The sequence below is a fragment of the Andrographis paniculata genome, unplaced genomic scaffold, assembly GCF_009805555.1.
Source record: "Andrographis paniculata isolate CXL003 unplaced genomic scaffold, ASM980555v1 Contig59END, whole genome shotgun sequence".
NCBI lineage: Eukaryota > Viridiplantae > Streptophyta > Magnoliopsida > Lamiales > Acanthaceae > Andrographis > Andrographis paniculata.
In genome coordinates, this window is record NW_026137594.1 from 6418935 (window position 1) to 6428849 (window position 9915).

Sequence of the window (9915 nt, forward strand, 5' to 3'; positions counted from 1 at the left end):
GCGACCTATTCAATTACTTTCTCTTTCTTTTTTTATCTCTACCTACTGTCATTCTTCTAAATCAATTATGTCATTCACCCTTCTTTCTAACCCAAAAACCCTACTAGCACAACAAATTATTCCACTTTCCTCTTCCTTCCTCCCTCGCCGCCTCTAGCACCTTCCCTACCCATCCCTACCCAGCCACGCCGGAATTGGAGAAGAAAGCCATGAACGAGTTGACAACCATAGACGCACTGTTGTCGGGAACTGTTCTGTCTGTCGGGGTTTGTTGCTGCAGTTCTTCAGCGATGCCTGATGACTCCAAATATGAGCATATTCTTAGCTTGACAAAAATGTGTGTTACTTGAATTTTTGCATAAGAACCATCAAAATAATTCGTAATCGGCATACAATATTGATTTATATCACCAGGCATGACCCAGAATTCATTGTTGAGATTATTAACGATTTTTGCCCTCTTAAGCGGTATTCTGGAGCCAGAAAAGCTAAGGCAGACGCCGCAAGCGACAGCCGCCTTCGCTCGCAAGCGCCCAAAACACACCTTGAAAACACTAAGGCATGAGAGGCAAGCGGCCACCTTTATAGCCGCAAGCGATAGCCTCTCCCGCTTGCAAGCGACAGTCCAGATACCCGCCGCTGCAGACTATCACCAGATTTCAACTAAGTACTTCAAATGCAGCGGTACAGCCATTCCAATTCCAGCTAGCTCAAGCGAGCCGTGCTACGCTGATGCCCTCCTGTTCTCCAGCAAGCGAGGAAGATCTGTGCCATCAACGCAAGCGAAGCGGACACCCTGGGAGTTATGGCCAGCAACCGCTTCAACAGAATAACCACCTGCAACCGCCTAACTGCCCAGCGGTTGGAACTGCCCAACAGCTTCTTGCAACCGTCTCGTTACACCTGCTATAAATAGGGCCAAATATCTGTATGTAGAAAGAATCGAATTCTTGGACGATTTTCAGAATATACACAGCGTTCATTGTCTTCCTGTTTCCGAGAGCTCCAACCCTGTAAGGGAGTTCTCCACAGGAAAGGCCAAGGGAGTGGGCGTATTCCCCTCCCTTGGCCACGTCTTTAATGCTTTCTTAGACTAGCTTACTGCTTTCATTTACAGCTTTGTAGTCTAATCCTTTTTGCAGTTTTCATAGTATATAAAGAAATATCATTCTCTTCTTCAATTTAAATCCTTCCACAATTTCCCATACTTATATAAATCAATTTAGAGAATTTCATATCACTGGTATAGAGCGAGAGATGAATTAATTAATTAAGCCTTGTGATGCGCCAAAAGCGGTCTCAAGGTACAACGTAGTTAAGTACGCGGGAGCCTTGTCGACCTACTTAATTACTGTGCTAAATTTGATTCTGATAAAAGAGTACCAACATCAGGGGGTAAAGCCACTAATGAGGCAGAAATTGGGAAAATTAACGGGACATAGACGGGGGTCTATTAGGTCGCAGAAATTCCTAGTGACAGTAGGGTTTCTTTCTTATAATGTCTTAATTCTGGGTGTCATTGAAGTCTTGTTGTAAATCCCCCCCAGGCCAAAATACCAGTGTGATGAGTTCTTTATAATCGAGTTTATATAATTACAACATCTTTCTGTCATCATTTTCGTAAAATACATATATGCTTCCGATAACACAATTTCATCATTCGCTCGCTGCATCCATGGAATTCTATCCATTTAGTAACGCACAGCTCAGACACAACGCCTCTCTTTCACTCTACTTCGCTCATGTACATATACATATATCAGGCCGCTCGCTCGCATCCCAATCCTATCACTTTCGCTTCGCTCACCCCCGTTCATGTTTACTGCTTTATTTACTGCTTTCAGTAGTTGAAGGTTCTCCGCTCGAAGCAGGCTCCCCTTTTGTTTCTTCGTCACTTCTCCAAGATTTTTAATATTGAAATTCATGACTTTAAATCCCTGTGTTCGACCTGGAAACTCACCAGTAAAAAGAGTATAAATAATTGTGATAACTATCCAGGGTCTACAACCACATAATTGCTATATCTGACCATTCTTCTATAAAAACTCTACTCATTGATTTTCGAATAAAATTCCCTGCGAATTAATATACAATAACAAATGTACATTTTTCGGTTATCATAATTTGGCGCCGTTGCCGGGGATTTGAAACTCATGAAAAGTATCTGTTGGAAATCTTTTGAAGCGCCATAATTTACTTTTAATTCATTGTAATCATGCTTTTTGTATTCAATTAAAATTCGTCTAACTTTAAATTTTTGTATGTGGCTGCCATTTTGTAGGGGTCCGAAGCGTTTTCAGCGTCCCACGAGTCCTACTCCCTCCGCTCGATCACAGAGACGTCTGTTCCGAGAGCAAGTGCGAGAACAACTCATGGCGAATCAAGGAAATGCCACCGCTCCTCCTACTGTCATCCCAGCTTTCCAGACTGCCGCTGGGACATCTTCAAACTCCGCCACATCTGCATCTTCGCAGGAGGTGCCGCTCCACGTCCCCTCTGTGGTCCCTACTGTCATTCCCCCTGCACTTTCACAGACTGAGGAGCAGCTATTGAGAGCCCTCAGTAGCATTCAACAAGGAATGGCGGGGCTGCAAGTGCACCTCGCTCAGGTGGAACAAACTCAAGCTGCGCAGGGAGCATTTATTGCTTCCCAAGCGGCACAAGCTGCCACCACCGCTGCGATACCCACAACCATCATTCCCCCACCACCTACTGTTGAGCCTTACCAGAGGGCTGAGGGTCATAGGGCTGCTGATCGCCCACTTGCTGAAATCCCCATGGATGTTCACTACCAGACCCTTCTGGATCACACTTTGATTACAAGTTCTGCGCCCAGAGGCTCTGGCCATTATGAGGTGAAACCAGCGCTCGTCAGCCAGAGCCAATTTCATGGGCTACTCAATGAAAGCCCTTACGAACACTTACAGAACTTTAATAGGATCGCTGCCACCTCCAAATCGCACGGCATCACGGAGGACGCTGCCAAACTGATTCTGTTTCCATTTTCTTTAACAGGAGAGGCCAGGAAATGGTTTGATAACCTTTATCCGATCCCTGGCTCATTCAAGGAAGCAGCGCAGGCCTTCGTGAGCAAATACCATCCTGTATCAAAGACCATTCGCCAGAGGAATGAAATACTTACTTTCAAGATGGCGAGTGATGAGACCCTTCCAAAAGCCTGGAGCCGATTCAAACAACTACTCCGCAACTGCCCTCATCACGAAATACCGGACTTCATGGAACTTCAGATTTTCTACTCAGGAATTACTCCTGAACTCAGAATGTCCTTAGATGCAGCGGCAGGAAGCTCGCTTATGGGGCGTTGTGCCTCTGAAGCGAGGGCTTTGATTGAGAAGATGGCGGCCAATCAGTCAAGTTGGCCAGAGTCCAACAGGCCCGAGCCATCGAGGGGTCTGTACCAGGTCCCTACTTCCGTATCTCACGATGCAAGGATCGACAGTTTGTCAATCCAAGTGAAGGAGCTGTCTAAGCTTATGAAGCAGGACCTGCGTACTAAAGGAAAACAAGCATTACATGAGGCCGCGGAATGCGAGGAGAAAGCTTATGAAGACCAAAAATGTCCGCAGGTTGCTGAGTATTCAAATGAGGAAGCTCAGAACCCGGCGGAGGTCTTTTATATGGCTGGCAGAAATGCCCCTCAATTCCAGCAGTTCCAAAAAGGGCAAGTTCAAGGCCCCGCTGGACCGCGTCCTCAGCAACAATTTCAGAGGCCACAACAGTTCGCTGCACAACAATATATCCAAGGGGGATATCATCCACATCATCAACAATACAATCAAACCCCCCATTTCCCGCAGCAGGCACATGCATTCGCTCAACCTCCCACAGCGGCACAAGTCCCGTTGAGTCTGGAGGAACTCTGGAGGAACACAGAGCGAGCGAATCAGGAGTTCCAAAGAAACACATCTGCTTCGATCAAAATGCTGGAAGTACAAGTCGGGCAGATTGCTGAAGCGCTGAAGCTGAAGCAGAAAGGAACGTTGCCTGGGACAGTCGAGACTGTCCCGAACCAAGCAAAGGCCATCGAAACTAGAGGGGGAAAAAGGACGCAATCGCCACCACTGCCAGACAGAGGTATAAATCAATCGTCTTCCCCTATTGTTGCTAATATGCCTGTGCAGGATGAAATTACACAGATTCCATCTAAGGAGCAAGGTCCATCCCAACCTCGAGCGATACCAGCCGCTCAGGAGTCTGACCCGAAGGAAAAGGATATTGCTCAGCCTTTGGTTCGAGCTCCCTTTCCCGCACGATTTGGGAAGAAGGACAACTCCAAGGAGTTTGATAAGTTTGTACATACTTTCCGTAGTCTTCAAATTACTATACCGTTTGCTGATGCTTTGTCTCAGATGCCACATTACGCTAAGTTTATCAAGGATATAATCAATCGGAAGCGGGCATTTCCTGATGAAGTGGCAGCGGTGCAGCTGGAAAGTGTGTGCAGTGCCGTATTTAAGGAGGACCTCCCGAAGAAACTCAGCGATCCTGGGAGTTTTATCATTAGTTGTATAATAGGAAATTTAGAGCCGATTAGGGCATTATGTGATTTAGGTGCAAGTATCAATCTTATGCCCTTCTCGCTTTTCTCTAAATTAGGGCTTTATGAATTAGAAGCATGCAGAACTGTAATTCAGCTTGCCGATAAATCAATAAGATTGCCTAAAGGAATCATTCGTGATGTACTCGTGCAAGTAAACAAATTTATTTTCCCTGCAGATTTCATTATTATGGAAATGAGCGAAGACCGCGACATTCCAATTATATTAGGGAGACCTTTCCTAGCCACCGCTCAAGCTACAATAAATGTTGCTGAAGGAAAAATATCCTTGAGTTTTGGTGGTGATAAAGTCACATTTTCCATGAACTCAGCACTGCGCCAACCCCAGGAAGAAAATTGTGATTTTATCAATGAGTTAAATGAAATAATAACTTTTGAGAACCATGTTACACTTGATAGCCTGGAAGGAATTTCAGGTAATGGATCGCTCGAACTGGAAGATAAAAAGAATTCAGCTGAGGCAAGCGACGACATTCAAGCGCCCACTGAATCCATTGAACAAGCGAATAGGGAACCAGCGAGCGAGACCAACAATAAGGATGAGCTGAAGAAATTACCTGAGCACCTCAAATATATATTCCTTGGGCCGGAGGAGAGTTACCCGCTGATAATCTCCGCCTTATTACTGCCGGACCAAGAGGCTCAGCTCATCTCACTTCTCAAAAGAAATCAAGCGGCGTTTGCATGGAAAATCTCAGACATTAAAGGAATCAGCCCAGCGGTGTGTATGCACCATATAAGGCTGGACGCTGATGCAAAACCATGTAGACAGCCTCAGCGGCGTCTGAACGAAAATATGCAAGAAGTAGTCAAGAAAGAGGTGATCAAATTGTTCGATGCAGGAATCATATACCCTATCAGTGACAGCCAGTGGGTTAGCCCAACCCAGGTGGTTCCCAAGAAAGGAGGATTCGTTGAACAGACAAGCGACGATGGGGAGGTCTTCATGACAAGACCTGTCACGGGATGGAGGGTTTGCATCGACTACAGAAAATTGAATTCAGCCACAAAGAAGGATCATTTCCCACTTCCCTTCCTTGATCAATGCCTTGAGAAGCTCGCAGGTCACGAATACTACTGTTTCCTCGATGGCTACTCAGGCTATCATCAAATTCCCATCAAACCGGAGGACTGTGAGAAGACCACATTCACTTGTCCATATGGGACTTTCGCTTATAGGAGGATGCCGTTCGGGCTGTGCAACGCTCCGGCCACCTTCCAGCGATGCATGTACCATATTTTCAGTGATCTCCTGGACTCCTGTATTGAAGTCTTTATGGATGATTTCTCGGTGTATGGCAAGACATTTTCCAGATGCCTGAATAATTTGGAAAAAGTACTCCTCCGATGCATAGAGACTGATCTCGTGCTGAACTGGGAAAAATGTCACCTTATGGTGAATGAAGGAATTGTCTTGGGCCATAAGATCTCGTCTGCCGGTATAGAGGTAGATAGATCAAAAATTAGTGTAATCGAAAAAATGCCAGCGCCCTCGAATGAGAAAGGAGTGCGAAGCTTTCTGGGTCACGCGGGATTTTACCGTCGTTTTATCAGAGGTTTCAGTCAAATCACACAACCACTCACGTCACTGCTGTGCAAGGATACTCAATTCCGCTGGTCAAGCGAGTGTGAGGAGGCTTTTCAAATACTGAAGGATAAGCTGACCTCTGCTCCTATAATTTCAGCACCAGTGTGGAGTGAGCCATTCGAGTTAATGACGGATGCAAGTGATTATGCCGTCGGCGCTGTACTAGGACAAAGGGTGGAGTCTAAACTTAACGTCATTTACTATGCAAGTAAAGCACTGGACTCTGCTCAGAAGAATTACACTACCACCGAGAAAGAGCTGCTAGCTATTGTCTTCGCTTTTGAGAAATTCAGGCAGTATCTTATTGGAAGCAAGACTATTGTTCACACTGACCATGCAGCTATTAAATATTTGATGGAGAAAAAGGAGACAAAAGCCCGCTTGATTAGATGGGTTTTGTTGCTCCAGGAATTCGATATAGAAATCAAGGATAAGAAGGGAAAGGAAAATCATGTGGCAGATCACCTCAGTAGGTTGCAACAAGACGAGGACAAATCTCCTGGAATCAATGAACAATTCCCAGATGAGAAGCTGTTCCTGGTGCAAGCGAAAGAGCCATGGTTCGCTGACCTGGCCAACTTTTTAACTACAGGACAGTTTCCAGCACACACTGTACAAAGGGAAAAGAAGAGATTGCTCAGTTTGGCAAAGGATTATTTTTGGGATGAACCTTATTTGTTCAACATCGGCTCAGATGGGATAATCCGTCGCTGTGTAGCGGAGTCTGAGATCCCGCTGATCTTGAACGAATGTCACGGGTCCCATGTAGGAGGGCATTTCGCTGGCATGCGCACAGCGGCCAAAGTTTTGCAGTCAGGTTTCTTTTGGCCTACCCTACAAAGAGATGCAGATGCCTTTGCCAAATCTTGCGACAAATGTCAAAGACTGGGGTCCATTTCGAAGAAAGATGAGATGCCCCAAACTGGAGTCTTGTTTGTGGACATATTTGATGTATGGGGGATAGATTTTATGGGTCCCTTTCCACCTTCTAATGGGAAACAATACATTCTGGTGGCGGTGGATTACGTGAGTAAGTGGGTTGAAGCGCAAGCGCTCACCACAAACGATGCTCGATCAGTGATCCGCTTCCTAAAATATACCATATTTCCAAGGTTTGGGGTCCCTAGAACAATAATAAGCGACGGAGGCACCCATTTTGTGAATAAGGCGCTGCAATCTTGCCTTCAACAATATGGTGTTCGTCAACATTTAACTACCCCCTATCATCCACAAGCGAGCGGTCAAGTGGAAGTTTCAAATAGAGAGATCAAACACATCCTCCAGACCACAGTAAATAAGAGTCGCAAGAATTGGGCAGAAAAATTGGATGATGCGCTGTGGGCCTATAGAACAGCCTTCAAGACTCCAATTGGAATGTCCCCTTATCGGCTTGTATATGGAAAAGCCTGCCACCTACCACTGGAACTAGAGCATCGTGCGTACTGGGCTATCAAGTATCTCAATTTTGATCTTCTCCCAGCGCAGGAGAGACGCACGAAAAGATTGCTCGATCTGACCGAGTTCCGATACCTTGCATATGAAAGCGCAAAAATCTATAAGGAAAGGATGAAATTCTATCATGACAAGAAGTTGAAAAAGAAAGAGTTTGCGGTGGGATCCAAAGTTCTTTTATATGACACTAGGCTCCACTTATTCCCAGGAAAATTGAAGTCACGGTGGACTGGGCCGTATATTGTCAGACAAGTGCTGCCAAGTGGAGCCATAAGGATTAACAATGTGGAGACCCCCGGAGAGAAAGATTCCTTCTTGGTGAATGGAGCGAGGCTGAAACCGTATATTGAAGGGCCTGTGTTGCAACAGGCCAATGCAGAGATTAAGCTGATTGAGGTTCAGAAGCTCAAGCGATGATAGAATTTCGTGAAAAGAATCCAGAAGCCCAATCTTATATCCGCCAATTTACAGCTTTCTTTTATTGCTTTTCTAGTTAAAACTTATCGCTTTCATAGTTAAAATTTACAAGCTTTCCTTTACCGCTTTCATAAATAGATTTCATAATTTTATCGCTTTCATTAGAATAGGATTATCGCTTTATAGGAATAGTTTAGTGTTAGCATTTTAACTTCCAACCTAAGCCTGACCCAAGTCAACCACCGCTCCGCTTGTTTCACCCTGATATTTACTGGGGGAGCAGTATCGCTCACCCAGCACCGCTTTCATCTCCGCTTTTGTGTCAGTCTTAGGTGTATAGAAGTGTTGCTTTAACCGCTCGCCCGCCCTGAAATACCCTCCCCTATACCTTTATAAGTATTTACAGTGGACTTGGCATCGCTCCGCTTGTCCTCCAGAGAGTCTTGAGAAAATCTATAAATACCCCAGTCCACAGTCATTTTTCCACTTTTGCCCTACAGTAACTTCCTCCCGAAGCTTTAGTAACCGCCACTCTCAGAGCGAAAATTTTTCAAAATCTCACCATTTCAACCAATAATAGCTTCATCTAAGGTAAGATCTAGGTTAACCTTAGTACATAAACTCTATATTACGGTTGATTCTCGCCGATTTAACGTTTAAAAACACAGAATCGCAAATTATTTTCACGATATTTCACTGTTCTTCATTTTTGCGAAAATGTTTGTCTGTTCGATTTCTGTGAATCTAAGTCTGTCATATGCTAGATTTAGATACAATAACTAATATACTTGCTCTCTACGGATGAATTTCACTCTAATCTGTAGGTTAGGTTTTGTTTTGTGATTTTCTCCCTTTTTCACAACGTAACGGTTACAGTAGTGTTCTGTTTCGTTGTGAGGGGGAGAATTTAGGGTTAAAATCACCTGAACTTTGAATGTGATTGCCTTATATGGATGTTATTTACATTTAAAGATAATGAGGCAGGATTCATAATGTTCGTATGACAAACAATAATTCTGGAAACCCTAGTTTCAGGACAAGCTTAGCAAAATAGATCCAGCAAAGCAAGAAACGTTGAAGAAGGAGTTTGAGAAAGTTGAGGAGAGGATCGAACGAAGAGTCCAAAGGATCAAATCCACGGACGGACGTAAGGTGGTGACAACAACCTCAGGGGCAGAATTAGTAGAGCCAGCGCCACCTGAGGCATACTACAAGAGGAGGAGAGTATTGGAGCTAACAGAAGACTGGGGGAAGCTCAGGCAGCTTAAGTCACTGCCATTCCGAAAATTCATCCCAGAGTTCCCGGAGGAATACCTTAGATTCGAATACACTGAGGAAACAGAGCAGAGGTATCCGGTGAGCGACTGGTGGCTGGAATTAGAAGAATCGGAATACGAACAGCTGAAGGAGTACCAGCTGAAGGAGCTTAAAAACAAATTTGCCTGCCTAGAAGCACCGCCAAGGAAAATGAAGGCATTCCGGAGCAATATCTCCAAGAAGAATGCTGCCGACGCTGCAAAGGACGTATTGAGATCAAAGCAGTATGACAAACTGCACTTTTCCAACATTGACGCAGCGGCGGCGTACGAGCGGATGAAGGCAATGGGGATCCTCTACGAGAGAGGATTTGACCCCGAGAAGATCACAGGCCCGCTCTCTGACTGGCTGGAGGAGCGGGGTCTGTCTTGGTTGATCAGAAACCCCAATGAACCAGTGGATGTATCACTGGTGAGGGAGTTTTACGCTAATCTGAACCAGGCTGAGAGTCTTAAGCATGTCTACGTTCGGGGAAAATGGGTAGACTGCTCAGCCAGAAAGATCAACCGACTCTTGGGTTGGGAAAACCACTACCCCGGCCAAGAGATGCAAGACAAGCTGA